This window comes from Brassica napus, unplaced genomic scaffold, assembly GCF_020379485.1.
Source record: "Brassica napus cultivar Da-Ae unplaced genomic scaffold, Da-Ae ScsIHWf_853;HRSCAF=1214, whole genome shotgun sequence".
In the NCBI taxonomy this organism is placed as follows: Eukaryota; Viridiplantae; Streptophyta; class Magnoliopsida; order Brassicales; family Brassicaceae; genus Brassica; species Brassica napus.
This window is the reverse complement of record NW_026016892.1, coordinates 13,824-21,324: the sequence shown is the minus strand read 5'-3', so window position 1 is coordinate 21,324 and position 7,501 is coordinate 13,824. Positions and strand designations below refer to the sequence as shown.

Sequence of the window (7,501 nt, the reverse complement as noted above, 5' to 3'; positions counted from 1 at the left end):
TGGTGAAGTTACTGGAAGAGAAGTATGATCAGAGACCGCATGATGGGCAAGGACAAGCATCTGGTTCAAGACATGAGCCAAGAAGAAACAGACAAGGTCAGCGTGAGCATGCTGGATCAGAAGAGACTGATAACTTCTATGAGAGAAGTAGCCATAGCTCCGGTTCAAGACGTAGCAGTAGAAGATCTCGACGTGATCATGAGGGCCGGAGGCATAGACGCAATGAGCTATCAGGATTAAAGCTTAAGATCCCTCCTTTCCATGGTAAAGCTGATCCAGATGCCTATCTTGAGTGGGAGAAGAAGATCGAACTCGTTTTCAACTGTCAGCATTACTCAGAGACTAAGAAGATTCAAGTAGCTGCTACCGAGTTCAATGACTATGCATTGAGCTGGTGGGATCAGTTGGTTACAAACAAGAGGCGCAATGGTGAATTTCCCATTGAAACATGGGCAGAGATGAAAGCTGTGATGCGCAAGAGGTTTGTACCAAGCCATTATCACCGTGATCTTCATCAAAAGCTGAGACTGCTCACACAAGGATCAAAGTCTGTAGAGGAATACTTTCAAGAGATGGAGTTGCTTATGCTAAGAGCTTGTGTATCTGAGGACAGTGAAGCTACCATGGCACGATTTCTTGGTGGACTCAACCGTGAGATACAAGATAGAGTGGAGATGCAACACTACTTGGAAATAGAGGAGATGCTACACAAAGCTATCTTGGTGGAGCAACAAGTTAAGAGAAGAAGTCATGCGCGTGGCAGCTATGGTTCCAATAGATACCAGACCTCTAAGGAAGATAAACCGAGCTATCAAAAGGAGAGCAAGCCACAGCCAAAAGAAGAAGCCAAGTCTAGTAGCATCTACAACAAAGATAAGGGGAAAGTGGAAGCTACAAGCTCGCGTGCAAGAGATGTGAAGTGTTTTAAGTGCCAAGGACGTGGGCACTATGCTAATGAGTGTACCAACAAACGTGTGATGATCCTTCATGCCAATGGAGAATATGAATCTGCTGATGATGAGACAGAGGCCGAAGAAGATCACAGTTCAGAAGAGGAGTATGTTGCCAACCCGGTTGCTGGAAGGTTGCTAGTTGCTAGAAGAACCTTGAGTCTTCAAAGCAAGACCGAAGAAATGGAGCAAAGAGAGAATCTCTTCTATACTAGATGTCTAGTGCAAGGAAAGGTCTGTAGTCTTATTGTGGATGGAGGCAGTTGTGTCAACGTTGCGAGTGAGACTATGGTTAAAAAGTTGGGTTTGAGGGTCCAGAAGCATCCTAAACCATATAGGCTCCAATGGCTCAATGAAGAGGGCGAGATGAGAGTATCTACTCAGGTTATGGTTCCCTTAGCCATTGGTAAATATGAAGATGAGATTCTTTGTGATGTGTTGCCTATGGAAGCTGGACACATTCTCCTTGGAAGGCCGTGGCAATCAGATAGACGTGTGATACATGATGGGTATGCCAACAAGCACACCTTTGAGTTTAAAGGGAGAAAGACAGTTCTTGTGCCTATGACTCCTAAGGAAGTTCAGGTTGATCAGCTCAGCTACAAAAGAAGAAAGAGATAGATCTTCCCGCTGAATCAACAAAGCAACTAAACTTCTATGCCAAGTCTGGTGATGTTAAAAGATCTCTCTGCTCTAACCTTCCTATTCTTTTGTTTATCTATAAGGAATCCCTCTTGACTACTACTAACATTGCACCGGAGTATCCAAGTGAACTTGTCAATCTTTTACAGGAATATCAAGATGTTTTTCCAGAAGATAGTCCCAATGGACTACCACCAGTGCGAGGGATTGAGCACCAAATTGATTTTGTGCCCGGTTCTACACTTCCCAATAGGCCAGCATACAGAACCAATCCGGTGGAGACCAAAGAACTACAAAGGCAAGTGGAGGAACTGATGGAGAAAGGGCATATCCGAGAGAGCATGAGTCCTTGTGCTGTTCCAGTGCTACTTGTGCCCAAGAAAGATGGGAGCTGGCGCATGTGTGTTGATTGCAGAGCCATCAACAATATCACTGTAAAGTATCGCCATCCTATTCCTAGATTAGATGATATGCTTGATGAATTGCATGGTTCTTGCATATTTTCTAAGATTGATTTGAAAAGTGGATACCATCAGATTAGGATGAAAGAAGGAGATGAATGGAAAACTGCATTCAAAACTAAACATGGTCTATATGAGTGGTTAGTCATGCCATTTGGATTAACCAATGCACCTAGTACATTCATGAGATTAATGAATCATGTTCTTAGATCATTCATTGGCATATTTGTTGTGGTATACTTTGATGACATCCTTGTATACAGTAAGAGCTTTAATGATCATATAGAACATCTTAGAGCTGTTCTTGATGTGCTTAGAAAGGAATCTCTTTTTGCTAACCTTAAGAAGTGTACTTTTGGAACGGATCACTTGGTCTTTTTAGGCTTTATTGTGGGTGCAGATGGGGTTAAAGTTGATCCAGAGAAAGTAAGAGCTATACGAGAATGGCCAATTCCTAAGACAGTGAGTGAAGTGAGGAGCTTCCATGGACTTGCTGGTTTCTATAGGCGCTTTGTGAAAGACTTCAGCACCATAGCATCTCCCTTGACTGAAGTAATCAAGAAAGAAGTCGGATTCAAGTGGGGAGAAGCACAAGAACTTGCCTTTCAATGCCTAAAAGAGAAGCTTACTAATGCCCCTCTTCTTATACTTCCTGATTTTAATAAAACTTTTGAAATAGAATGTGATGCTTCAGGAATTGGAATTGGTGCTGTATTGATGCAGGAGAAGAGACCCATTGCATACTTCAGTGAGAAGCTTGGAGGAGCTACCCTCAACTATGCAACTTATGATAAAGAACTATATGCCTTGGTGAGAGCCTTGCAGACTTGGCAACACTACCTCTGGCCTAAAGAGTTCGTCATACACACAGATCATGAGTCTCTCAAATACCTCAAAGGACAGCACAAACTCAGCAAGAGACACGCAAGGTGGGTTGAGTTCATTGAGACATTTCCTTATGTCATCAAGTATAAACAAGGTAAGGAAAACATAGTTGCTGATGCACTATCCAGAAGGTATGTTCTCTTGAACACTCTTGATGCTAAGCTATTAGGATTTGAGCAGATTAAAGGAATGTATGAGAATGATCCTGATTTTAAAGAAGCTTACAACTCTTGTGAGAAATTTGCTGAGGGACACTACTTTAGGCATGATGGTTTTCTTTTCTATGATAATCGATTGTGTGTGCCTAACTGTTCTTTGAGAGACTTGTTTGTTAGGGAATCTCATGGAGGAAGTCTCATGGGTCACTTTGGTATTGCAAAGACTCTTAAAACTTTGCAGGATCATTTCTTTTGGCCTCGGATGAAAAGAGATGTGGAGAAACTATGTGAGAGATGTGCAACTTGCAAACAAGCCAAGTCTAAGGTTCAGTCTCACGGTTTGTATACTCCTCTCCCTATACCTTATCATCCTTGGAATGACATATCTATGGATTTCATTGTTGGCTTGCCTAGAACTAGGACTGGAAAGGATTCTATCTTTGTGGTTGTGGATAGGTTCTCAAAGATGGCACATTTCATAGCTTGTCACAAAACTGATGATGCATTGCATATTGCTAACTTGTTCTTTAAAGAGATTGTGCGCATACATGGCATGCCTAAGACTATTGTTTCTGATAGAGATACTAAGTTTCTTAGTTATTTTTGGAAGACTCTTTGGTCTAAGCTAGGTACTAAACTCTTGTTTTCTACTACCTGTCATCCACAAACTGATGGACAAACTGAAGTAGTTAATAGGACTCTTGGAACACTCTTGCGTGCATTCATAAAGAAAAACTTGAAATCATGGGAAGACTATTTGCCTCATTGTGAATTTGCATACAATCATGCTGTGCATTCTACTTCTAAGTTTTCTCCTTTTGAGATAGTTTATGGGTTCAATCCCAACTCTCCTTTAGATTTAATTCCTTTACCTGAGTGTGAAAGGGTCAGCGTTGATGGCAAAAAGAAGGCAGAGATGGTGAAACAACTCCACGAGCAGGCTAGGCTCAACATTGAGGCAACAACCAAACAGTATGTTAAGCATGCTAACAAAGGAAGGCGTGAGATGGTCTTTGAAGTGGGTGATCAGGTTTGGATTCACCTAAGGAAAGAGAGGTTTCCCAATGAAAGGAAGTCCAAGCTGATGCCGCGGATTGATGGACCTTTTAAGGTCATAAGGAAGATCAGCAACAATGCCTACAAACTGGATTTGCAAGGTAAGTATGATGTGAGTAATAGCTTCAATGTTACTGACTTGATCCCTTTTATTGCAGATGAGCCAGATTTGAGGACAAATCCTTTTCAAGTGGGAGGGGATGATATGATCATGGACCAGCTAGTTGATAAAGATGAAGAAGGAGAGACTGAAGATACACTAGCTGAAGAGGAAGCTGTCCTAGCCATTCCCACAGGTCCTATCACTCGTGCAATGACAAGGAGACTCAAGGAAGCCGTTGGAAACATACTGAAGATCTCTAAGAAGCAAGAAGACTGTCTTGGTAGAAGCTTGAGCCACCAAGACACACTCATCACCATTCATGTGATCTTACCATCAAGCTGATCATCATCTAGGCAAGTGGCTTGGTATACTCTTTTTCCCTTGATTAGTTTTGTCCCACTGGGTTTTCTAATCAAGGTTTTTAATGAGGTATCAAGTTCACTTACACATTCCTAGTTGATGTATCTTGGATGCAACTCGGCCTAAGGCATCTTGGACCGACTTCATCATCTATCTTATATTATGTTTTAGTCTAAGTGTTGTGTTATTACTTTGAAACCGTGTGGAGCCTTTCCTTTAAGTTTTCTTATGTTTTCGAGACCTTGTGCATGTACAAGGATCTCTCTATTTAAGTGTATCACAAACCCTCATTCTAATCTAAGTTATCTTTTGTTTAAACCTTGTGTTTTCTTCTCCCTTGCTTTCACGAGTTAAGAGAGTGTCTGGTGAGTAGTATCCAGTCTGTTGGTGTGTAATATCCAACGCCCAAGGGCTTTAGAAAGGTGTGTCATATCCGATCTAAGCCTAGGAGTATCAAGGAGCCTTTCCGCAGCCTCTTGTGTCACCATTCGATCCACAGCCTTGATAAACTTGAGTCTTTGATTCGTTTATGCAAGGATCTATCCAAACCATCCAGAGAAGGGTCCTAGGATCTCATTACTTCCTGATGATTCTCCACTACTTTATGTATCAAAATCAAGCTTCTTACATCGCGATTCATCCTGGTTTGATTAGAATGACAAAGAAGCTGTCATATTCCCAAACAGGAAAACTGGGATCACCTGATTTGAAAGTGGGATAGCTTCTTCATCCTAACTCCTATGAGATTTATTCAGCTTCCTGATGATTCTCCACTACTTTATGTATCAAAATCAAGCTTCTTACATCGCGATTCATCCTGGTTTGATTAGAATGACAAAGAAGCTGTCATATTCCCAAACAGGAAAACTGGGATCACCTGATTTGAAAGTGGGATAGCTTCTTCATCCTAACTCCTGTGAGATTTATTCGACTTCCTGGTGATTCTCCACTACTTTATGTTTCAAAATCAAGCTTCTTACATCGCGATTCATCCTGGTTTGATTAGAATGACAAAGAAGCTGTCATATTCCCAAACAGGAAAATTGGGATCACCTGATTTGAAAGTGGGATAGCTGCTTCATCCTAACTCCTATGAGATTTATTCAGCTTCCTGGTGATATGATCATGGAAAGCACCAAGGACTGGAAGCATGAACCTGAACCTGAAGAGCTTGTAGCTGAGGATGCAACCTTGAAGAACATTTGGAAACAAGAAGAATACATTAGTCTTGGCCGAAGCTTGATCATCCAAGACACCTTAACCATCATTCAAGCTACTCCACCTTCAAGCTGATCATCATCTAGGCAAGTAGCTTGTGTGTGCTCTTTCCTAACCTTTGGTTTTGTCCCACTGGGTTTTCCAAAGGAAGGTTTTTAACGAGGCCACAAGTCTACTTCTCCTATCTCCTAGATGATTGATCTTGGTCTGTCCACATGAAGACCTTATCTTATATTTTAAGCTATGCTTTTATGTTATTTAGTTTTCGAAACTCTTTTAAATTTTGAATAAGTCTTAGTCTTGTTTTTAGATTACCAAGGGAGCCTGTTCCCTTTAATGAATTCGAGAAGTGGAGCCTGTTCCAGCCTTCTCTATATAAGCTTGTAGCCATCTTCTTTTATCATTAAGCAATCTTTTATCAAAACCTTTTGGTTTTTTTCTCTTGTCGTGAGTGAGTGTCTGGTGTGTAATATCCAGTCTGTTGGTGTGTAATATCCAACGCCCAAGGGCTTTAGAGAGGTGTGTCATATCCGATCTAAGCCTAGGAGTATCAAGAAGCCTTTCCGCAGCCTCTTGTGTCACCATTCGATCCACATACCTTGAGAAGCTTGAGTCTTTTGATTCGTTTCTGCAAGGATTATCCCATCTGTTCCAGAGCATCATCCTAGGATCTCATCAAGTGGTATCAGAGCAACTCTGGAAGGGAAGTGTTCGATTTTTCTCTCTGATTTTCGTTTGGGTCTGATCATATTCTGTCAAGTTTGATCTGATCTGTGTTCTTAGCGTTTAAATCTGATAAATCCGTTTGTGTTTGCTAAAAACCTGTCGATCTATTCTTATTCTCACTAGTTTTGATTGATCTATGATTGTGTTGTTGAGTTTTAATAGATTCAAGCTTGTTGATCTCGTTTCTGATAAAAACTTTTCACATTCTTGTTGCAGAAGTAATCGATTTGCTTGATCTGTTTCTGTTTTGGATTTGTGTGATTCCGATCTGTTCTTATTGCTTTGAATATAATCTATCTTGTTTGGTTGATTAGATTTCGAATTTAATCTGTCTCTGTTTAAGATTGATCGATCATATTGCGTTGGTGAATTGTTTCTGATTATCAAACTTGTTCTGATTATCAACCTGATTGTGTTTGAATTTTTATCTCGATTTGATCTGTTCTGATTGTTATCTAAATCCAATAATTGTGATCTGTTTTGTTAGAACTACTTACTGGTTTTTTTTTTTCTCTTGTCTCAGGTACCATGGCAGGAGATCAAAAAGGAGAACTCAGTAAGAAAGAAAAGCTTTTTCTTGAAGAATTCACAGCCAGTCTGGATAAAGCCTGCAAAGATCAGTTGAGAAAATTCAGACAAGACCTACATCAGCAAAGGAAAGGCAGATCATCCAGAGATGAGTACAAGAAAAAGGAGTTTGATCAGTTTGACAGAAACCGGAAGCATGCTGGATTGAAATATCAAATTCCTTCTTTTCATGGCAAGGCTGATCCTGCTGCATATGTGGAATGGGAAGAGAAGATGGAGTTGATTTTCGACTATCAAAGCTATGCTGAAGTAAAGAAGGTTCAATTAGCTACTGCTGAGTTTTGTGGTTATGCTTCAAGCTGGTGGAAGCAATTGGTGTCGTCTAGGAGACACTATGGAAAAGAACCTGTTGCA

At 40.7% G+C, this 7,501-nt stretch overlaps 1 pseudogene; it reads left to right on the top strand.

Moving 5' to 3' along the window:
- Nucleotides 1-224: 224 nt before the first annotated feature.
- On the top strand, nt 225-4,522 carry LOC111198544 (annotated as a pseudogene).
- The last annotated feature ends 2,979 nt before the right edge of the window (nt 4,523-7,501 follow it).